At 40.0% G+C, this 24,133-nt stretch overlaps 1 protein-coding gene across 4 annotated transcripts in view; it reads left to right on the top strand.

The window, feature by feature from the left end:
- The first annotated feature begins 86 nt into the window (after positions 1 to 86).
- The window catches only part of UBAP2 (ubiquitin associated protein 2), a 110,857-nt gene continuing 86,810 nt past the window's right edge, over positions 87 to 24,133 (top strand). For all 4 annotated transcript variants that reach the window (XM_042912827.1, XM_042912826.1, XM_042912825.1 and 1 more), the window contains exon 1: positions 87 to 164. The gene's annotated coding sequence lies outside the window, so the exon portion shown is untranslated. The remainder of the gene's footprint in view (positions 165 to 24,133) is intronic.

Genomic DNA, 24,133 nt, shown 5'->3' with positions numbered 1-24,133 from the left:
CGCGCTAGCTACGTGTGGTGGCTCCTCCTTCCCTCGTGACGCGGAGGTCACGTGACGGGCCGGGCCGCCTCTGCCGCCGCCGCCGCTTTGTAAGAGGCACATTGGCAGGTAACGAGTGGCGGTGGCGGCGGCAGCTGGTCCCGAGTCCAGCGAGAACAGCAGCGGTAATTGGCACCCTCTTTTTCCTTCCCTGTTCCAGAGCCCTGAGCGTGGCAGCGTGCGCTCTCTCGTCCTTGTTCAGCTCTTCTTTCTCCTAACCCTCTTCGTACTGCCCCAGCGCCCACTCATGAAGACCGGGCCAAGCTTCCCTCGCCAGCTTCTTGCGTCCTCAGTATGCCCAGGCCCGGACGCCTTCCTTCCTTCTCGCCCGTGGTCGTCCTGTGCTTCTTCCTGCCTACCCTTGTCCTAGTCGGCCTGGCCCCACCCAACCCCAGGGGGCGCCTTCCCCTCCCCCCACTTCGGGTTTCTGCCCTGGAGGGTGTGGTTTTTCTCCCACCTCTCCCTCCCTGCCTGTCCGCTGGAGCTCCCGCTCAACGCTGATGGTCCCCATCCTGACCACAGACCACCTTTCCGTTTTCACGCCTGTCACTTGTCTTGGGACTAGACATCTTAAACCCCAACTTCTGCGCTCTGTAGCCTTACCTGGCATACTCGGAGGGATAGTTAGGTTCTACCCTTTTTCATTCTGGAAGGTTTTGGTGTTAGACTCTGGGGACTCAGTTTTCCTCCTCAGTCTCGGTTCCTCGAGCCTGGTTGTATCAGAGTTTGTTTTTTTTTTTTAATGTAGTTATGAGAACGCATTGTAAACTGAAGCTTTATTGTAGTACGTATTTAAAATGTTATTCTTTCTTTAGTGTATTATATGTCTTCTTTGCCTCTGAATCACGTTTCCCACTTGGCTTTTCCACCTTTTCCCCTCGGTTTTCAATATTGATTATTTGCCCAGGCATCTCAAGACCTACCACTCTGGTCTCATATTCTGTTCTCTGTAGGAGTTAATCCTGTCATCATTCCTGTTATTTCCTGTTTGAAATAATCTTGTAGTTTACTACTTCCTCTGTTGGATATTGGTTTATACTCCTATTTGATGTATATGGTCTGTCAGTATTTAGGCTTATTGTCTTTAGCCCCTGTGTGTCCTAACAGTTGAGAGCTTTTGAAGGTCTTTATAAGGTATCCAAACATCATCTTTTATTTGAAGGGCATATACAATTAACTTTTTGGGTGAACCCAGGCCTTTTTTATTTTCTCTTCAATTATGGTATACCTCTTTAAACCAAGAGTTATGTCAGTAGTTAGTGTGTTCCTCACTTTTTGTCACGAATTGTATATACTAATTTTTAGTGTCAGTTTGTCTAATGGAGATGGAAGGAAGCTCTCCTGTATCCTAGGTGTTAGGTGCCTAGATTGGGATGATACCTATCTGTTTCAGGAAAGGGAATAAATTCCCCTCTATGGAGAGGATAGAGTTGTTCTGTTCACCAATATCTCTTACCTGCCTGCAGGGCTCAAGCTATCATCCTCCCATTGCTGTGAACACTTCTCTTATTAGGCAGAAGTGATTAGTTTCCCACACTACTCTTCTGCTTACTTCCCATATGTTCCATCTGATTTTTGTTTTTTATGCCTAGTTCACATGTGTGATGAAAATTTCCCCCGCCACTGTCCTGCTTGTTTTCCACAGCTGTGATTTTCATTGTTTGCTTCCTTGTTGCTTCTGACCCTCACAAATTAATTCAGAGAGGGGGGGTTTCTGTTACAATTGAAATATGGCTGGAAGTGGTGGCATAGCAATGAGGCCATGGGAAAAGGTTGTGGTAATTGCCTCTCCTGCCTATTTCCTGCCGTTCTGGTTTCCTCTGGCCTCTGTCTTTAAATGTGGGCTGGACCGGCAGCAGTCACATGGAGCTGCCTTAGAACAAGGCTAGAACAACAATAACAACTCTGCTTCCCTTTCCTGGTAACTGATGCAGCCTGTGCAGTGCTCAACAGCGGTGTCAGTGTTAGTGACTTATTGTTGAGGGAGAAATGGTAGGAGAACATGGAGAAGAATGGGTTAATTTCAATATGCCTTATGCCCTGTGGGTTAATTATAGTGGGAACTGGTTGCTTTCTCTACTCCTTTAATCATATACTGTATGTAGAGGGGTATAAACCAATCTTGAAGTTTTGAACTGGTCTGAAGTGGAGCGTTTTCTTTGAAAGTATTAGTCTTCAAGTATTGATCCTCCAGTCCTTTTTAAAAATGATTAAGTTTTTGTTGTTATTAGGCACTTTTTTTTTGGTGTAAGCAAATGCCTGCTCAAAAGGAGCCTGCATGAATTCACAGACTGTGAAGTTCCTGTTGTTAAATCTGTCTTATTTTGTTTATTAATCTTTACGAGGTCAGCAAATACCCGTTAGCCCTTAATTAATTTGAGTAAATGGAATGCCCTTTAAAAGTGGGGCGTATTGTACTGGTGGTGTTGACTGGTAAGATGGTGTGGATCACTGATAGGTCTTGGAAGCAGTTGTCTCCCCCTACCTCTGCCCCAAAGGAGATTGGAGCTGTAACTTGAAGGAAGGCAAAGAGAGGGAAGACTTACAGGGAATATCAACCATATAAGCCTGTAGCTGGTTTTGAATAATTTTGACCCAACTGTCGAATATTTAGGAATGAAATCCTTTTTTTCATTCTAAAGTCCAGGAATCAAATTTAACAGGTTTGTTTTTACAGATACACAGACTGCATATATTGATATTTTCTACCGTGGTTTTTTTTTTTTTTTTGAGATTTCTTTACAGTGTTTCTCTCAAAGATGCTGCATGTCCTGTATTTTTTCTTATATATGTATATTTAAAACATTGTTTTAATGTTTATTTTGAGAGAGAGCATGCACACAAGTGAGGGAGGGGCAGAGAGAGAGAGAGAGAGAGAGGAGAGAGAGAATCCCAAGCAAGCTCTGGCTGTCAGCACAGAACCCCATGCAGGGCTTGATCTCACAAATCCTGAGATACTACCTGACCAATACCACGAGTTGGAAGCTTAACTGATTGAGACACTCAGGCGCCCCTTATATATTGTATTTTTTAATTTGAGAGAGTTGGGGAGGGGTAGAGAGAGATTTTTATTAATTTATTTTGAGAGAGCAGTGCATGTACGAGAGAAGAGGGAGGTCACAGAGAGAGGGACTGAGAGAATCCCAAGCAGGCTCCATGCTCGAGCCTCTGACTTTGGCTCAGGTCGTGGTTCATGAGGTTGAACCCTGCATCGGGCTTGCTGCTGTCAGCACAGAGCCCACTTTGGATCCTTACCCCCTCCCCCCAGTCTCTGTCCCTCCCCTGTTCATGCTCTCTCTCAAAAATAAATAAAAAACATTAAAAAAAAAAAAAAAAAGAGTAGGACACTTAGCCAGTTGAGCCACCCTGGAGCCCATGTCCTGGATTTTTTTTAAAGAAAGTAAATTAGGGATGCCTGGCTGGCTCAGTTGGTGGAGTATGCCACTCTTGATCTCGGGATTGGGAGTTTAAGCCCCATGGAGTTAATTTATGAAACCGGACTTGGATAAAGGAGTAGGTGTTTCATTTAAAACTACATGGGGTTCTTTGAAAAGTTGTTAGGAATATGTAGCTCTGTTTTTCTTCATTCAGAATATGAGAAGTAATGGAACATATATTTGATTGGGTCTCAAACTTAAAATTCATTTTAAAGATTTTTAAGGATTTAAAGAGGAGGGAATTTCATTTGGATTTAGTTCCAAGCTTACTGTTGCTGTAACTTTGTTTCTTGCTATTGGTGTAGCGTTATTATTAACTTGTTAAGTAAAATATCACATAGGAACTATCTCATTTAAAGTTATAGTGTATGCACACAGTCCAATAATACTTAACAATGTTACTCTTTACTCATTTTTTTTACATGTAGTCTTAATCAGATCAGTCCTAGATATTGTGTGAAGACTTTTGGAAGCTCGGAGTTGCTTCTTGTTGATAGTGTTTTTCTCCCTGTGTCTTTTAATTCTCTCCACTCCCTCTTTTATTTCTCTTCCCTGTGTTTTCTCTCCATTTTATTTTTTCTGCCTCCTTGTGCTCTTTCATCCCCATACAAAAACACTCTGAACACTCAGTCTCAACTGAGGAGGTTGTAGGCCTTCTGACTGACTGTTCTTGGCACCATAACATGCTGCTTTCCAGGTTAGGCAGATGAAAACCTAAAATATCTTAACAACCTCATGGGCTTGGGCAAGGTGTATAGTGCTACCTGTATTGTGTGTCTACCTGGCTGGAATGTGTGCTCTTTGAAGCGTGGGATTTTTCATTTGATAACGGTGTTTAGCATTGCCAAATCATTAAACAAGAGAGTAAAGTGGGCTTAAAAAAATACAGGTTTAGCTGAAACAGGGTTTAGGAAAAAAAAAAAAAAGACTAGCTTTAGGATTGATTTGATAAGCCTAATACATAATTTTTAGACCCAAATTAATTTTTTTTCCTCCTCTTTTCTCAAAATTTCATCTTACAGAATGTTTCAGGATCAGACTAAGAAAATACATTTTAGAAAATTTGAGAAAATTAAAAGATAAAAATTATGGGGTGCCTGGCTGACTCAGTTGGAAGAGCATGCAACTCTTGATCTCAGAGTTGTGAGTTCGAGCCTCACGTTGGGTTCAGATTACTTAAAAAAAAAAAAAAGATAAAAAGGACTTAATCATGGTTTAACATTTCATTATAAATCCTTTTTTTCTTTATGTTAAGTAATACATACTTAAAGTGGAATAATGCTTTTTAAATATTTTTATTTTTAATTTTTAAAAATTTTATTTCTGAGGGGAGTGAGGGGCAGAGAGGGAGATATAGAATCAGAAGCAGGCTCCACGCTCTGACCTGTCAGCACAGAGTCTGACTCACAAATCGTGAGATTATGACCTGAGCCAAAGTTGGACACTCAACCAACTGAGCCATCTAGGCGCCCCTAAAAAATATTTTTATTTATATTTGAGAGAAAAATTGTGAGCAGCGAAGTGGAAGAGAGAGAGGGAGACAGAATCCCAAGCAGGCTCCCCACTGTCAGGATAGAGCCTGAACCATGAGATTATGACCTGAGCCTAAATCAAGAGTTGGAAGCTTAACTGACTGAGTCACCCAGGTGCCCCTGGAATAATACTTTTATACTTAATGATTTTTATTGAGAAATAAAAGATACATATTGGACAAGGTATATGAGATATAAAAACACATGTAGAGTTTTCAAAAACAAAAATAAAATGACTACCCACGAAATAGAGCATTGTTACCTGAAAGCCTGTCATCTCCCAAGGCATTCCTTTCCCTCTTTCCCAGAGGTATCCATTATTCTACTTTGTTGTTGTTGTTGTTTATTTTTTAGAATAATTTTTATTCCATATAATCCATAACTAATACATGGTCTATTGTTGCCCATTTTCAAGCTTGCTTCATTCATTCATTTATTCATTAATTCATAGTAAACTATACCCCCTGACATGGGGCTTGAACTCAGGACCCTGAGATCGAGTGTCCCATGCTCTACCAACTGAGCCAGTCAGGTGTCCCATCAATCTTGAGTTAAGTGGAATTTATGAGATTCTGATACTTTTTCTCTTACATGTTTTAGATTCATTCATATTGGTTTTTACCAATTTGATAATTTTCAGTAGTATGGTACTCCACTGTAAGGATGTGCCACATCTGGGGGTCCTGGGTGACTGAGTGAGTTGTGTCAGACTCTTGATTTCGGGTTCAGGCCATGATACCACATTTCCTGAGATCAAGCCTGAAGCCCAGCCTTGGGCTCTGCCCTGATTGTGGCCAGTCTGCTTAGGATTCTCTCTCTCCCTCTCTGCCCCTCCCTTGCTGGCTCTTGTCTCTCAAAATAAATAAGTAAACATGAAAAAAAAAAAAAAAAAAAAAAAGGATATGCCACATCTTACTCTATTGTGATGAATGTTTGTGTCATTTCCATTTTTTTATGATTAGAAATTTTACTTCTCTCTATGTGAACATTTGTACAACCCAACCCTCCCCCTAAAATAAACAGATTTCTCAAGACTGTGTAATTGGGAGTGGAGTTTTGGGTTGTGTGGAGTATGTGTAACTTTACTAGGTGATCTCAAACTGTGTTGTATGGTCATTTTTTATTAGGCTCTTCACCTGAACTACAGAACACAGAAAATTGTGTGATTATTTTTTCAGTTCTCTTGAGGATGTTAAACGTCTGATGCCAAGAAGCCTCAGGAAGATGCTTAATGCATACATATAATGGATATCTTAGATATCAGAATTTAATTCCCAAGACTGAATTGATAAGAATTCCACATCGTTACTTATATTTGATACTGCTTTAATTTTTTTTTTTAATTTTTTAACGTTTATTTATTATCGAGAGAGAGAGAGACAGAGCATGAGCAGGAGAGGGGCAGAGAGAGGGGGGAGACACACAATCTGAAGCAAGCTCCAGGCTCTGAGCTGTCAGCACAGAGCCCAGCGCGGGGCTTGAACTCACAGACCCCGAGATCATGACCTGAGCCAAAGTTGGTCGCTCAACCAACTGAGCCACCCAGGCGCCCCTGATACTGCTTTAATTTTTAAATGCGTTAGGCAATTCTAGTGGTATGTTTTAGATACATCTTTTATGAACATCACACAGCTGGATTTTGCTTTGCTAATATATCCTGCAGATTTCTCTTTTAACTGGAGCGTGGGAACTGTCAATGTTAATTATAATTGAGGATATTTTGTATATATTTCTGCCATCAAAGTCTTCTACATGCCTGGTCGTTATTGTTTTTCTGACCTTTTTGTAGTTTTCATTCTTCTGTTTGGTTTCCTTCAGCTTTTTTTTTTTTTTTTTAAGTTTATTTATTTATTTTGAGAGAGACAGCATGAGTGGGGGAGGGCCAGAGAGAGAGAGGGGGAGGCTGAGAATCCCAAGCAGTGGGGCCCGACATGGGACTTGAGCCCACAAAACCCTGAGATTATGACCTGAGGTGAGAGAGCACGAGTTGGGGAGGGGCAGAGAGAGAGAGAGAGGCACAGAATCTGAAGCAGGCTCCAGGCTCTGAGCTGTCAGCACAGAGCCCTATGTGTGGCTTGAACTCACAAACTGAGAGATCACTACCTGAGCTGAAGTTGGACACCCAACCAACTGAGCCACCCAGGTGCCCCAGAGCATAGTATACCTTTGACTTGGAGTCAGTACTTAATATTTTGCTACATTGACTTTTTTCTCTACCTTGTACATCTTTTGAGGCTGATTTGAAAGTAAGGTGAAACATCGTGACGTTTATGCTTGAGTATTTCCTAAGCAAGTGTCTCTTTCTTTTTTTAAATGTTTACTTCTTTAAGTTTATTTATTTTGGGGGGGGGAGGGGCAGAGAGAAATCCCAAGCAGGTGCTGTGTTGGCACCGTGGGGAGCTCAGCATAGGGCTTGATCTCACGAACCATGAGATCATGACTTGAGCCAAGATGAAGAATCGAACGCTTAACCGACTGAGCCACCCAGATGCCCCAAGTATTTATTTATTTTTGAGAAAGAAAGTGCATGCGCGGGGCAGGGGCAGAGAGACAGGGAGACAGGATCCAAAGCGGGCTCTGCTCTAACCAGTACAGAGCCAAATGTGGGGCTCCAACTCACAAACTGAGATCACGACCAGAGTTCAACGCTTAACTGAGCCACCCAGGTGCCCCTCCTAAGCAAATATCTCTTTACAATAAAGAGATTCTCTTACAAATAATCATAGTAATATAATCATACCTAGGAAATGAATATTTAATAATATATATAAAGAGTAATCCTAATAATATCTGATAAAAATTCATATTTAGATTTCCCAGTTCACAAATCTTTTCTAACTCAGTTTTTGCTTTATATATGTATTGAAGTAGAATAATGACAATCCACTTAAGGAGTTATTTTGTTCATTATCAGGCATAATGGCCAGTCACATCTGATAAGCAAGATAACTACTGTTACTTAGGTTAGATAATTCTTTTGTTTTTATTTTTTATTTTTTTAAGGAAAGGTTTATTTTTAGAGCATGAGTGCGGGTGGGAGAGGGGCACAGGAAGAGAATCTTTTTTTTTTTTAATATTTATTTTTGAGAGTGCATGAGCACGAGTCGGGGAGGGGCAGAGAGAGAAGAGGATAAAGGATTCAGAAGAGGGCTCTTCACTGATAGCCGAATGTGGGGCTGAACTCATGAACCCTGAGATTGTGACCTGAGCCAAAGTCAGATGCTCAACCAACTGAGCCACTCAGGCGCCCCTTGGGAGAGAAAGAATCTTAAGCAGGCTTGGTGCCCAGCCCCCGCCTGCCTCAGGGCTTGATACCATGACCCAGGGATCATGACCTGAGGCAAAATCAAGAGTTGGGCATTCAATGGACTGAGTCACCCAGGCGCCCCTAGTTTAGATAATTCTTGCTAGTGTTAAGTAAATTGCAATTTATTGTAGGATAAGTGTAACTTTCTTGGGCTGATAGACTAAAAATGTTCTATGTATTTTGCTAATCTGTAGACTTCAGATTTTTTGAAACAGTGATGAAAAGTCTTCTTGATGCGTGGGAATAAGGGTAAACGCTTACATAAATAAAAACTTTAGATAGTAAATTCTTACGGCATTTTACTTCTGTGAAATGCTCAGAATGTAGGTTAACCCAGATTAGGCCTGAGTAATAGTTTTTGTTGCTGTTGTTAATGATATGTGCTACTATACAGGTTTTCACTTAGATTGAATGTTGCTACTTGTCAGCAACTGTTAAGTGTTGGGGATACAGAAGAATAATGCACTGTTCCTGTTTTCTAGGTGCTTGCATTCTGATGGGAAGACTGAAATAGAACAATGCAGTTAGGAGCCAGAATCCTTTTGGGAGTGACAGCAAAGCATTGTCATTTGAGTCTGGATATTAGAGAGGCTTCCTTGAACCAGTGGGAAACTGAGCCTTATTTTTCCTGTATTCTTCCTATAGGATCAATAGTAGACAAATTCCTATAGTTATAATTGTCTCTTTTGTTAAGACACTTAGAATTTTAGGGGCATCTGCCTGGCTCAGTTGATGGAGCTTGCCACTCTTGATCTCAGGGTTGTGAATTCAAGCCCCACGCTGAGTGTAGAGATTACATAAAAAAAAATCTTTGAAATGTAAAAAAAAAAACAAAAAAACAAACTGAGAATTAAAAAAATTTTTTTTAACGTTTATTTATTTTTGAGACAGAGAGAGACAGAGCATGAACGGGCGAGGGTCACAGAGAGAGGGAGACACAGAATCTGAAACAGGCTCCAGGCTCTGAGCTGTCAGCACAGAGCCCGATGCGGGGCTCGAACCCACGGACCGTGAGATCATGACCTGAGCCGAAGTCGGACGCTTAACCAACCGAGCTACCCAGGCGCCCCAAGAGAATTTAATGTTTATAATTCAGTTTTATTATAATTTGCTATTTTGATTACTATGTTATTGTATCTTTTGTTTGGCCTTGATTGGTAGTTTATTTGCAGCAGCTAGTAAAGGAAATTTAAGTTATTCTGTTTGTTAAATTTATTAATTTTTTTTATTTTTAAGTAATCTCTACACCCAGTATATGGGGCTCGAGCTCACAACCACAAGATCAAAAGTCTCACGCTCTATGGACTTAGCCAGCCAGGTGCCGCAAGAGAAACTAAGTTATTTTTGATATAAGTTAGTCACATTAAACATTTTCTTTGGGTTCGCTTTTCATAGTAACATACTGAATGTTTAAGTTTTTCCCTCAAGATTTCATTTTATTGTGATTAAAAGTTTCTTGATATATCAATGAGTTGATGAAACCCTTCTTTGAATTGCTGGAGACCATATGACCTCTTCAGAATTCTTAGCTCTGGTACTTCAGTTTATTTACTATCTTTTTAATTCCTTGTGATTGGGAGTACTAAGGTAATGGTGGGAGAATACCCTTGTATATTACAGAACAATCCAGATGGTGGTTACAGCAATAAAAACCTTGTTAATATAGGCCATTTACAATTATTTACCATAGAAGAGTTTGTAAATTTATTTTTAATTTTTTTTTAGTGTTTATTTTTTAGAGATGTAGACTGCAAGCAGGGGAGGGGCAGAGAGAGAGCGAGAGACAGAATTGGAAGCAGGGCTCCAACTCACGAACTGTGAGATCATGACCTGAGCCAAAGTCGGACGCTTAACTGACTGAGCCACCCAGGCACCCCGAGTCTTTTTTTTTTTTTAAGGCATTTTGAGCTGTTTAATTGTTCTAATGTTTATCTTGCTTTACCAAAAGATCCCAGCTGTAATGGGATATATAGCATACCATGAACCAGTTCATATACTCTGACAATCTAGCGATCTGTGGGAGAAAGAAATGACCAGTGTCGCAAAGGGTTTTATTGGAGTGATAGTTGGCCTGCAGTGATAGTTGTGCAGTTGGTAAATACTAAAAGTCATTGAATTTTACACTTAAAAAGGGTGAACTTTATGATATTTTCTGTAACTCAGCAAAATTATTTGAATAGTTTTGAATAAATAGGAAGTATTTTGAAATTAAATCAGAAACAGAAGTGACCAATGTTCATTAATAATATAGTTATTATTTATGGTAGCTATTAGGATCTAGACTAAGCATTTGAGGTACATTATTTTGTTTGGTGCTCCTTCCAGGTTTGAGAAAGAGTAAAGTACTGGGTCAAGGTTACTTAATCATGTAATTTGTAGAGTGCAGGTCTGTGTGACTTCCAAATCTTAATCACAAATACTGTACTACTGTACCTGTCTGAAATAATGCTCTCAGGGAATGTAGCCAAGTGCTAGATGATAAGTCAGTGTCCACATTTGTGGTGCATAAACCTGTGATTTTGCACTGGATGGGGAATAAGAGGATGAAGATGTAGGTGTGGTCCTTGAACTCCTGAGTCTGGTTCCGCTAGGCTCCATTTCACTTTTATCTATCTTATTTATTTACTTATCTAATTAATTATGTAAACTTTATGCGTAGCATGGGGCTTGAACTCACATCCCCAAGATCAAGCATCATATACTCTACCAACTGAGCTAGCCAGGTGCCCCACTTCTGCTTTTATATGTTGGCGTTTAGTGAGATGTTTAGATTTGATTTCTGTAGTTTAAAACTGCCTTTGCTTTCATTTTTCATTCTGATTTTACTAGCTGTTCTAATCAGCAAGGTGAGCTGATCTCTAAGCCCTCTGCCAATTTTAGGTGCATTCTAGGAGGAGGTCAGGCACATAACACTGAGAAGTGGCAATTGATAGCACACTGTGAAAACAGTTGGAAGAAAGCCATGCGGTTGCATGAAAATTACACTTAAGAACTCAAACTGCTGTCAAGTAGGGCTGTTTAATATATTGTTAAGTGGCCCTAAAATGCTGTGGAGTTGTGGACATCGAGTAGAGAGTAATTGCTGTTTATGCTGAGGGACAGAAAATAAGAAACGGTATGATGTTGAGAAACCATGACAATGGAAGGTGGAGGCAAAAAAGTAGGTGCAATTTGGGAGAATTGCAAGGCCATTTTGACCAAAGTGTATGGATCAGAAAGGAATAAAGAGCTTGTATTTTATCAAGGAGTTGATTTGTGAACAGAAGATGATGGATTTTAGTGGTATTCTGAAATATGAAACAGATCACTGTGTAATCAGTTTTACCGTTAAGCTAGTTCAGACAGGTAAATAAGGGTATGAAGTTTCAGTGAACCAGGAGGCAATTATTGATATTATAGTTGATAAAGGTATCTTGTAACTGCTGGGTTATGTATGTAACACTGACATCAAAACTAGTACTAGACTGGGCTACCTAATTTATTCTTAGAAGACAGGAGGAGGCTTTAAATACAAACAGTGACCCTTAATTCAGGTACCTATACTAAGTTGATGGCAGAATTGTAAAGGAAGGTATAGATATAGGCCTTAAAGAAATGGTGGCATTAAAAGAATGGTTTAAAGGTTTTGAGCTCTGCAGTCCGTTGGGTGTCCGACTTCGGCTCGGGTCATGATCTCGTGGCTTGTGAGTTGGAGCCCCGCGTCGGGCTCTGTGCTGACAGCTCAGAGCCTGGAGCCTGCTTCTGATTCTGTCTCCCTCTCTCTCTGCTCCTCCTCTGTTTGTTCTCTCTCTCTCTCAAAAATGAATAAACATTGAAAAAAATTAAAAAGTTTTGAGCTCTGGAACACTGAAAAATATTGGTCACTTGGAAAATTGTGCAAGTCTTCGAATGAGATGCATTTGGATGAATTTCTTTATAGGTTAGATACCTAGTAGGCAGTTAGATGTGGGCTGAATCTTTGGAGAGACATGAGGTCTTTTGCTTTGAAGTTGGAGGTAATTATTGATGCCAGTAGAGCATAAAATTTCTGTGGGAAGGGAGAGTGTGCTCAAGAATTGAAATTTTTTACATGTCAGGGCTTGGGGAAGGATGTGATGCTGCTGAGGATTTGAGGGGGGAAAAAAAAGAACCAGGATGTGGTGTCTGAAAAGCCACAGGAATAAAATTATGAAATGTGTTGAATGCCAGAGACCGGTGAAAGAATGAGAATAGAAAAAAGATTTGACAGTTAATTCAGTGGTGACCTGGGAAATAGCATTTTTCTTAATGTTGGAGTAATAGAGTGATAGAAACCAGACTACAAGTTAAGGAGATGTTTGATGAGGAACTGGAGTCAGTTAGTGTGTATCCTTTTTGAGATACACAGTTTAAGTAGTCATTGCTTACCTGGTAGAACATGCAGTTTCCCAGAGTGTTGGAGGGTAATTTTTATAACCCTTTGTTCTTGAGATTAATGTGGATGTGGAGAATAGTTGAGCTGGTTTTTAAACACATACTTGTCAGAAGGAAAAAGGTAGGGCATACTTTCTCAATAGTAGTGGTAGGAGATTCCCTTATTAAGGAATTTTATTTTTGGTATATGAATGAAAACGAAGCCTAGTGTGTGTCAGATGTGTTAACATTTGAATCAAAACATCTGTGTTTTGATAGATACATTGTTCATGTAACTGACATTTTTTAAAAAGTTGCTTTTGGGGGCGCCTGGGTGGCTCAGTCGGTTGAGCGTCCGACTTCAGCTCAGGTCACGATCTCGCGGTCCGTGAGTTCGAGCCCCGCGTCGGGCTCTGGGCTGATGGCTCAGAGCCTGGAGCCTGCTTCCGATTCTGTGTCTCCCTCTCTCTCTGCCCCTCCCCCGTTCATGCGGTGTCTCTCTCTGTCCCAAAAATAAATAAACGTTAAAAAAAAAAAAAAAGTTGCTTTTGGCATGAGTGAAATGGTAATAAAGTCACCATTACAATGAAACAAATACACTTTTTTTTTTTTTTTTAAACAACTCGAGTATGTCTTGGATTCGTTAGGGAGATTGGAGAAGGGTAATGAAAAACTGTGGGTCTGAAGTACTTAAATCAGTGTTTATATTTCTGGCTTACAGTAACAGCTAGAGATGGTATTACTGTTGTGGACTAGCTTCATAATGGATCTACTGAACTTGTATAAATCAGTTGTGAAATATTTGTGTATTTATAACAGTTGAGTGCCAGGTGTTTAAATGGCTCATGCAGAGCTGTGAAAAAGAATAACTTGAAGTATTTTTACTCATCTCTCTTCAGTAAGAATTGGAGATTTGTAAAGTTCTGTCTCTTGTGAAAGTATGGTTGGGATGTAATCATTTTTAGCATTAATATCCAGTTTACTATATGAGAATGGTTAGCAGAGATGCCACTTTACCCAAAAATCAAAACAATAAAATGTGAGATGAAGACTAAAACTTTGAAGTGGCTATTAAGTGATTATGAGTTGAACTAGGTAACATTTTTGAGTGGTGTTGTATATGGGAGATTTCTTGAAGTCCTTTTCACACTTTGGAGTTTGGAGGTTTTCCTGCATTAACTATTGTTAAGGCTTTCCTGTGCTTGAAAATAAGATAGGAGTTAAATTGATAATTTTGATTAAATACTGTTTTGGCTTAGAGTATCAAGAATAAAGATTCTTGGGGCGCCTGGGTGGCGCAGTCGGTTAAGCGTCCGACTTCAGCCAGGTCACGATCTCACGGTCCGTGAGTTCGAGCCCCGCGTCAGGCTCTGAGCCCCGCGTCAGGCGCTGGGCTGATGGCTCGGAGCCTGGAGCCTGTTTCCGATTCTGTGTCTCCCTCTCTCTCTGCCCCTCCCCCGTTCATGCTCTGTCTCTCTCTGTCCCAAAAATAAATAAAAAACGTTGGAAAAAAAAAATTTAAAAAAAAAAAGAATAAAGATTCTTGGTTTTTGTAACTGATGTAACTGGTTAGTAGGACTTGACTAAAAGAAACATTTGGCTTATTAAACTTGTCTCCCCAAGGATGATGAGGTAGATTAGCCTACAATTTGACACCTTCTTCCTTCCCCTTTCTCAGGGGGTCTTATGAAGAGGAAATAGGCCAAAAGGAGAAGGCAACTCCCCTGCATATTCTTTCCCTCAGAAGGCCTTGGGACAGAGTTACTAATGAGAAGTTAATCTTGATCTGATGGATGCAGAGGTGGAGGGTGGGGATGGAATGGAAGTGAGGATGTGAAGACAAAAAATTTATAAAAACATGTCTGTCTCAGGGTACCTGGCTGGCTCAGTTGGTAGAGCATGTGACTCTTGATCTCAGGGTTGTGGGGTGTGGAGCCTACTAAAGAAAAAAAGAAAAAAAAAAAAACAACAAAAAACATGTCTGTATTACAGACTAAGACTTGTTGGCATTAAGTCTGTCCTGTTCTAATGACTCTGAGACTGTCCAGAGAGGATAGGTGGGACTAATGCAGCTGAACATGGTTGGGGAAGAGCAACATTAGAGTAGGGTTAGGGACAGGAGGATTTGAGATGGGAACATTCACTTGGAATTTATTACCAATTTTTGTTAATACCCAGGAAATAAATTTGCCCTCTTCTTTCTTTCCTTCCTCCATCTCTCCTTTCCTCCTTGGTAAAATGCATGCTGACCTAAGTGCATGCTGACAGGTGGTAAGGTTGTCTCTTAATCACTCAAGCTAGAAGTGCTAGAAGTCCTTCTGCAATCTGCTGAAAATCAAGGTTTGAGGGCTTACTCTGTATAAGGCTTGGTGGAAAGTCGCTCTCTATCCCCCAAAAGACAACAAATCAGTGTAAAAATAATGCAGATTTTTTTTTTTTGTTTTTTGTTTATTTTAGGAGAGTGTGAGCTGGGGAGAGGAGCAGGGAGAGAGAGAATCTTAAGCAGTCTCCACACTCAGGAGGATCATGGGATCATGATCCTGGGAATCAAGAGTCAGATGCTCAACTGATTGAGCCACCCAGGTGCCCAGTGCAGATGATTTTAAAATAAATGAATGACCATTTGAAACTGCATTGTCCTTGAGTTCAGAAACTATTTTTGAAAAGTAGCCATACTATGGGGCCCAGAAGTTCTGCAGATACGTAAATGGTGCCACTTTTGAGAAAGAGGCCAAGGATAAGTAAGACAATGATAAAATGAATTTATTTAGGAAAGCAAGTTCCTAGCTATGTCTTGGAGTTAGAATATTTTATTATTTTTTTAATTATAGAGTGTGAGCAGGGGAGGGGGCGGGGAAGGGGAGGGAAAGAGAGGCAGAGGGAGGAAGGGAATGAATCCCAAGCAGGCTCCATGCTCAGCACAGAGCATAATGTGGGGCTCAATCCCACAATGCTGGGATTATGACTTGATCCCAAATCAGAGTTGAACCACCCAAGTGCCCTGGAGTTAGAATATTTTCAGACTGGGGCGCCTGGTTGGCTCAGTTGGTAGAGCACACTGCTCTTGATCTTGGGTCATGAGTTTGAACTCAATGTTGGGCGAAGAGTTTAAAAAAAAAAAAAAATTCAGACCAATTCCCCACGTTACTCATCACATGGGTATAATAACGATGTAGAATCAAAAAAAGTTAAATCATGTTTGTTGTGTACTGTATTTCTCAAGGAAGGGAAGTATATATTGCATTTTAGGAGGCATTTCTATCAAAAAGGATTGGAACCAAAACCATTTTAGCCCTTGAAGAGTTTTCTTTCATAGCTCCATAATGCTGGATTCCTCAGCTGAATAGGATAATTGAGGTGCTGTAACTACAATGCTGCCTTGCTTTTACATAGTAGTTTATATTGCCAATGTGCTGTGGTAAAAGTATGATATAGCCATTTCTAGTGGATGACAGTGATGCACTCAAATAGAAAACACTGGAAGGATACTTAATAAATTAACGATTTATTTTTGTATTTTTGGGTGGTGGTTTTATTTTCTTCTATTGGTCAGTATTTTTTGGAATTTTGTAAGACTGTGTGATTCTTATATAGGTGAAATAAGAAAAGTGAAATCGTGGTTTTTTTTTTTTAGTTTTCTCATCTTTCAGTTTAAATCACATAGGAACCTTTTTTTTTTTTTTTTAACGTTTGTTTATTTTTGAGACAAAGCATGAACGGGGGAGGGTCAGAGAGAGGGAGACACAGAAACTGAAACAGGGTCCAGGCTCTGAGCTGTCAGCACAGAGCCCGACGCTGACACGGGGCTCAAACTCACGGACTGCAAGATCATCATGACCTGAGCTGAAGTCGGACACTTAATCGAATGAGCCACCCAGGTGCCCCCCCCCTGGCTTTTTTTGAATTTTTTTTTTTTAACGTTTATTTATTTTTGAGAGAGAGAGAGACACACACGGAGTGTGAGTAGGGGAAGGGCAGAGAGAGAGAGGGAGACAGAATTGGAAGCAGGCTCCAGGCTCTGAGCTGTCAGCACTGAGCCCGACGCGGGGCTCTAACTCACCAACCACGAGACCATGACCTGAGCTGAAGTCAAGAGGCTTAACTGACTGAGCCACCCAGGCACCCCTACTCGGGATCAAAATTCTTATCTAAGTTTTTTTAAGAGCAGTAATTCTCAAACTTTAGTGTGCCATTAAGTCTTGTTTAAACATAATTTCTGGGGCACCTGACTGGCTCAGTCAGTGTAGCATGTGACTCTTAATCTCAGGGATGTGTGTTCAAGCTCCACATTGAGAGTAGAGATGACCTAAAAAACAAACTGACTTTCTAAACATAATTACTGGTTCTGTAGGTCTGGGATGACCTTGAGAATTTTCGTTTGTGAGAGGTTCTCAGGTGATGCTGCTGCCTGGACATCATACTTTGAGAACCACTAGTTTACAGAGTAGTAGTTTGACATCCCAGTTACACATTGGAAACCTGGGGAAAAATTTTTTTTTTTCTTTTTTAAAGATTCTAGTTTTAAGTAATCTCTACACCCAACATGCAGTTTGAATTCACAGACTTAAGACCAAGAGTCGCATGCTCCACTGACTGAGCCAGCCAGGTGTCCCTGGAAAAAAATTTTTTTTGAAAGATAGGTTTTGTTTTTGAGAGAAAGAGGGCACAAGTGAGGGAGGGGGCAGAGAGAGAGAAAGAAAAGTGGGACTCGTGCTCGATCATGACCAGAGCTGAAGTCATATGCTTAATGTATGAGCCACCCAGGCACCCTCTTTTTTGTTTTTAAATGTTTATTTTTGAGAGAGAGTGTGTGTCTGCAGGGGAGGTCAGTGGGGGGGTGGGGACAGAGGGTCCAAGGTGGGCTCTGTGCTGACAGCAGAGAGCCCAACATGGGGCTCGAACTCATGAACTGTGAGATCATGACCTGAGTTGAAGTCGGACGCTTAACCCATTGAACCACCCAGGCACTCCTGGGCTCCTTCTTGTTTTCTCATTCTACTGGTTACCCAGGCCCAGTGTAACTACAGGGTCAGAACATGGTAGGAGATCCTAGCATCCAGTAATTCCTTGTTGCTAGCGCCTGTGAGGAACTTGGAAGCTTTCAGAAATGGAAATTGAAAGCAGACTGTAGATGTGCCGCTGTATATGTGGATACATACAAATTCGGGCGACAGGGCGGGGCGGGGGGGGGCAGACAAGACCAGAGAAAAATACATAGGAAGGTGAACAGAATATGATATAAGTAGAGCAAGGGTGGGGGGGAAGAGTATGTATCTGTGTAAGAATTTTTACTGGATTTATGAGGAAGGTATTAATATGTTCTGGTAAAGGAATGGTTTATAGAAATTCTATTTTAATTTGGTCTTTTATAATTAAGTTTTTTTTTTTTTTTTACTTCGTAAAATAGACCCTTTAAAAGTCCTTGGCTGTGGAGTAGTAAACCTCTAATAAAAGTATCCTTTTGGTATTTGGGGGGTGCTTATTTGAATGTAATCTAAATTAAGAGTATAGTATTTAAAACATTTTTTAATGTTTGTTTGTTTGTTTGTTTGTTTATTTATTTATTTATTTATTTATTTATTTAGAGAGATGAGCAGGGGAGGGGTAGAGAGAGAAAGAATCCCAAACATGCTCTGCCCTGTTAGTGCAGAGTGCAGTGCGGGGCTCAAACTCACAAACTGCAGATCTTGATCTGAGCTGAAATCAAGAGTCGGATGCTTAACTGACTGAGCCATCCAGGTGCCCCAGTATTCTTTTTTTTAAGAGTATAGTATTATAAGTTTATAGGTCTTGTGAAATCCTGTATAGTATAGACCTTTTTTTGAGGGGGTCGGGAGAGAGAAAAGGGCTATTAAAAAAAAGGGGGTTAAGACTAGTCATGAATAATGAGAAACTTTTCAGGGGATAAGAATAAGGTAGCTGCTGAGCTGGAGTTCTGGGTAAAAGATGGTTTATAGCCAAGAAATTAGCAACGTAGGAGTGGGACAGATGTATGCAAGCAGCCATAGATAAAATTAAATACTTTTTCCTCCTTGACCTTAGGTAACCTGAAAGAGGAAATAGGACTTAAATAATCTTTGTAATGTTCAGACTTTACCAGCACTTATCTTTTCCATGGGCATATTATATGCACAGAATAGTAAATAATGTTGTGGCTCTTCTGTCAGCCAAGCTTGGGTGTAGGGGAGTTAACCTTGTTCACCAGCTGCTGGAGGCTTGACCCTGCCCTCAGCAGCTGTGGAGAATAAAAGTATCAGCTTGGTCAGCTTCTGGCATGTAGGCACAAGCAGTTTAGTTGCATGGAATTGCATCTCATACTAGAGTTTTTTGGCACCCTAGCCTGCCTTATTGTCTCCTGGGTGGGTGATATAGAGTTCCTCTTGCTAGCTACTCTGGGTCTCCCAGATCAGTTGAAGTTTTTGTTTGTTTGTTTGTTTTTAAGATTTTATTTATTAAAAAAAAAATTTATTTATCTTGAGAGAGAGAGCGCGCGTACAAGTGGGGGAGAGTCAGAGAGAAGGAGAGACAGTCCCAAGTAGGCTCTACACCATCAGTGCAGAACCCAGTGTGGGGCTTGAACTCACAAACTGTGAGATCATGACCTGAGCTGAGATCAAGAGTCAGATGCTTAACCAGCTGTGCCACACAGGTGCCCCATGATTTTAAGTAATCTTTGTACCTTATGTAGGGCTCAAACTCACAGCCCTGAGATTGAGTCACAAACTCCACTAGCTGAGGCAGCCAGGTGCCCCAAAATATTTTTTTTAAATTTTATTGTATCTTTTTCTAATCTCTACACCCAGTGTGGGACTTGAACTCATGACCCTGAGATCAAGAGTCATGCTCTCCCAACTGAGCCAGCCAGGCACCCCCTTGAAGTTCTTAATCTAAGCCAATCCTATTCTTTGCAGAAATGAACAAATGAATTTCTTCTCTGGAAAACAGTTGAGAATAATGGGTATTTTCTCTCTCTTTTTCTTAATGGGTATTTAAAAAAATGTTTGAGAGGGAGAGTATGAATGGGAGAGGGGTAGAGAGAGAGGGAGAGAGAGAAACCCAAGTAGGCTTCTCATTGCCAGTGCAGAACCCTACATGGGCCTTCATCCCACGAACCATGAGATAATGACCTGAGCCAAAATCAAGAGTTGGATACCCAACTGACTGAGCCACGCAGGTGCCCCAGTGGGCATTTTCTTAATAGGAAAAGCAAGAACGCAAATTGGAAGTTAAATACACATAGTGAAACAGAACTGGTAACAAAACTGTAACGATATAGAGCCAGGGGAGCACCAGTGAATATCTGAAAGGTTAGGAAGATAGTTGAGATTCTGACCTAGAACCAAATCTGTCACATCAGGTGATACCAACTGTAGTTATGCTGCCTTAAAGAGGAAGCTGACTTGGAGTCTTGTTGTGTATCTACAATTGAGCAATTAGCCTTATAGCATAGCATAGTGATTAAGGACACAGACTGTGGGCCTAGATTACCTGGGTTTGAATCTTGGTTTTACCACTGACTAGCTGTGAATCTGTCTCAGTTTCCTGTCTGTAAAAAATGGGAGTAATAATTAGCATATACCTCAGTGTTGTTGGGAAGTTTAATGACTTAATACTGTGTGTATGATAGTGTCTGGCACATATTAAACAGTATGTGTTTGCTGCTGGTATTATTCTACTTATGGGTTTTAGGCTTTTGGGAATGAGTGAATAAATTAAATCCTTCATATAGATGAAGGATCCCCTTTCCTTGCCAGTCTAAGATAGTCCTGGCACCATTAGTCTCAGGACTGAGTGAATAGCATCTCTAAGCATTCTTGATAGAAACTTGCTTCTTGGACATAAACTGTATATTCTGTTTATAGTAGTTGAGCCCTTAGCTGACTAATTCATGTTGTTTGAATAATTACATTCTCTTTGAAAAAGAAACATGTATTTTTGCTGTGTCTGGAATATAGATTTTTTTTGATGTAGTAGATGAGCTACTCTACAGTTGTGTGAGCCTCCTGGTTTTAGAATTACCTTCCAATGCTGACACTTTGTGATACCATCTTAAATAAAGTACTTTGGTGGTTGGTGCTTTCAGCAACATCTTCATAGTTTTCAGCATGTTATCAAAAAGTGTTCTGTAAATTTTTAGAAAGATCAAGTGTGCCCTTATTTTTTCTGTTAGGGTATGATATTATGTGGTTTTTAGATAAGTTCCAGCCACTTTTTTTGTTTGTTTGGCCTAAAGTTAGCGTCCTCTTAAGATGAATTTGTGGTATTTACTTAAGCTTTAATAGAAGTACAAGTGGCTTGTAGCCGTTTTCAGTTAATTCTAAACTCTAGACTCACTCGAAAATGCCACTGTTTCACTGAGGTATCTTATCTTTAAAAAAGTCCTTGAAAAAAATAGCGGTTAATAAAACATTTTCTAAAAATATCCCTTCTACAGACAAAATGTGTAGTTTAATCAAGTTAGTTTATTCTCCTGGCTTACTTTCCTTATATAACAAGTAATTTAGACTATTCCTGCACTTGAGATAATCTAGGTAGGACGTTTTATATGGTATTTTGCTGATACTGTTTTTAAAGAAGTTAAAAATGTAGCAGTTCTAACCTGATATTAATCTATCCCATCTTTAATTTACTTTGGATGAAGTGAGGTAAATATGGGTTTTAAAATTTGGTTGGATAGATTGAAATAACCTCGTCTTTCCTTCAGTTCAAGAACCTGAGATATGTATGTTTGAGTTTCTGCTGGATTATTTTTAGAATCTCTTGCTCTTGTCTGTTTCTATTCTAAGAATTCTCTTGGAACCTGTTGGAGAGTAGTAGTTCTTGTGGGTGGAGAGTGATAGAGGGAATGGAACACAAGTGTAAACCGAATTCCTTTGGTCTGGCAACTGGGTGCTTATTGCAGAAGCATTCCGATTTACTACACATAGCTCTGTTTCCAGAAGAGACAACATAGAATTTCCCCATGTGACAGTATGTTAGTCAAAGTTGTTGCTTTTTATAGTCTAGTTTCCTTGCCTTATTCATTTTCACAATTGATTGGTGGTTGATAAGTTTTTTAATAACTTATGCTTTTACTTTGTTTCATGAATTCACTGTCTCCAGAATTTTTTTAAATGCTTATTTATTTTTGAGAGAGAGAGCATGAGAGGGGGAGGGCAGAGAGAGCGAGAGCAAGCGAGAGCAAGAGACACAGAATCCGAAGCAGGCTCCAGGCTCTGAGTTGTCAGCACAGCCCAACGCGGGGCTCAAACTCAAAAACCTTGAGATCATGACCTGAGCTGAAGTTGGACACTTAACCAACTGAGCTACCCAGGCACCCCCAGAAGTTATATATAAAATTAATATAAGAAAGTTTGTTTTTCCAGAAAATTTCAGTAACAATTTTTAATTTTTTCCTCTGTGCTTGCTCTGTAAATTCCCAGTTTTATCTTTGGAAGTTTTTCGCTGGACATCTTAAGCATTAAGACTTTTTATTTTTTGAGGGGCACCTGGGAGCCTGCTTCGGATTCTGTGTCTCCCTCCCTCCCTCTCTCTCTCTGCCCCTTCCTGCTCATGCTCTGTCTCTGTGTCTCTCAAATATAAACATTAAAAAAAAGACTTCAGTTTTTGAATTTTTAAAAAAATTTTTTTAATGTTTATTTCTGAGACAGAGACAGAGCATGAGTGGGGGAGGGGCAGAGAGAGAGGGGGACACAGAATCCGAAGCAGGCTCCAGGCTCTGAGCTGTCAGCACAGAGCCCTACGCGGGGCTCGAACTCACAGACTGCGAGATCATGACCTGAGCCGAAGCCGGCTGCTCAACCGACTGAGCCACCCAGGCGCCCCAGTTTTTGAATTTTTTAAAGTAAAGTCTACATCCATTGTGGGCTCAAAGTGAGACCCTGAGATCAACGGTCACATGCTCTACGGACTGAGCTAGTCAGGCACCTCAAGACTTTTTTTTTTTTTTTTTATTAAGTGGAAATACAGCTATTCTGATATTACAGTTAGTGTGGGTAGCTATGTTGACAGAAAATAAGCTAATCTGAATTGGTTTAAGCATCCTCAGAAGCAAATGTTGGGGCCATCGTTTTTCTTCTTTGAATTTTTTTTTTTTCTTTTTGGCAAGGATTGTATTTGTGTTTGGTGGTAACAGTTTATGTATATATAACCCAGAGGAGTAAACTTTAAAGGATAAAAATGGTTATTTCCAAACAAAAGTATGTAACATAAAGTAAGCAGTGTACTTCTCATGTTTCACAAGGCAATATAATTCTGATTCAGCCATGGAACTGGGGACATTATTTATAGTCTAAACACCTACTTGGAATGTGGATTGAGGATTGATGATTGCAGTGGAGATAGAAGTCTTAATATTTATACTGATACAGTGAATTAGTAAAACTGTAATAGTTTGAAACATAAAAAACTTGTGTTGCTTTCCTGATTGACAAGTAGGGATTCAAGTACATTGTATCAAAATGTTTGGGTGTAATAACAAGACTGTTAAAAGTCTCTTTTGGTAAATCAGAAAGGTCAGTCTTAGCATCCATTCAACTTAGCTTATGTTTATTTCTGTACATGCAGATTTTTATCAGCAGATGGCACTCCTGTAAGAAGAAATTCTTTGTTATATTTAATGTATCTAGATTATTTTCATAAATGAGAGCATAGAGTGATAAACAGTTGAAAAGATGAGTGAATAAAGGGTCACATAATTCAGTACAAAAGCAACTGTTTGGAAATCTGTAAGTAAACTAAAAATTTTTTTTTTTAACTTTAGGAATACCACTAAGATTTTGATTGGATGTTTAACTTTAGATACATAAGGTAAAATTACAGAATAATCATGCTTAGAGGTGATTTTAGAAATAATCAAGTAAATCCCTTTACTTCAGAAATAACTTTTTAAAAAGTTTTTATTTAAAAAAAAAAAATTTTTTTTAACGTTTATTTATTTTTGAGACAGAGACAGAGCATGAACGGGGGAGGGTCAGAGAGAGAGGGAGACACAGAATCTGAAACAGGCTCCAGGCTCTGAGCTGTCAGCACAGAGCCCAATGCGGGGCTCGAACTCACAGACTGCCAGATCATGACCTGAGCTGAAGTCGGACGTTTATCCGACTGAGCCACCCAGGCGCCCCAAGTTTTTATTTATTTTGGGAGAGCATGCGCCTGAGCAGGGGAAGGGCAAAGAGAGGAGAGAGAGAATCCCAAGCAAGCTTGTCAGCACAGAGCCTGATGTGGGCTTGATCTCTCAAACTTTGAGATCGTGACCTGAGCTGAAATCAAGAGTTGGATGCTTAACTGACTGAGCCATGTAGGTGCCCTGGGAAATACTAATGTGTTTTAACATTTGTGTGGTGCTTTTATAGTTTAAAAAAGTGTATTTGTTCATGTGTATTTATTCATTTTGGAGAACACTAAACTCGGAGAAAGCTGTAAAAATCATTATGGCAGAACGATTA

The sequence above is a fragment of the Panthera leo genome, chromosome D4 (genome assembly GCF_018350215.1).
Source record: "Panthera leo isolate Ple1 chromosome D4, P.leo_Ple1_pat1.1, whole genome shotgun sequence".
Classification (NCBI taxonomy): domain Eukaryota; kingdom Metazoa; phylum Chordata; class Mammalia; order Carnivora; family Felidae; genus Panthera; species Panthera leo.
This window is presented reverse-complemented; position numbering and strand designations above follow the sequence as displayed.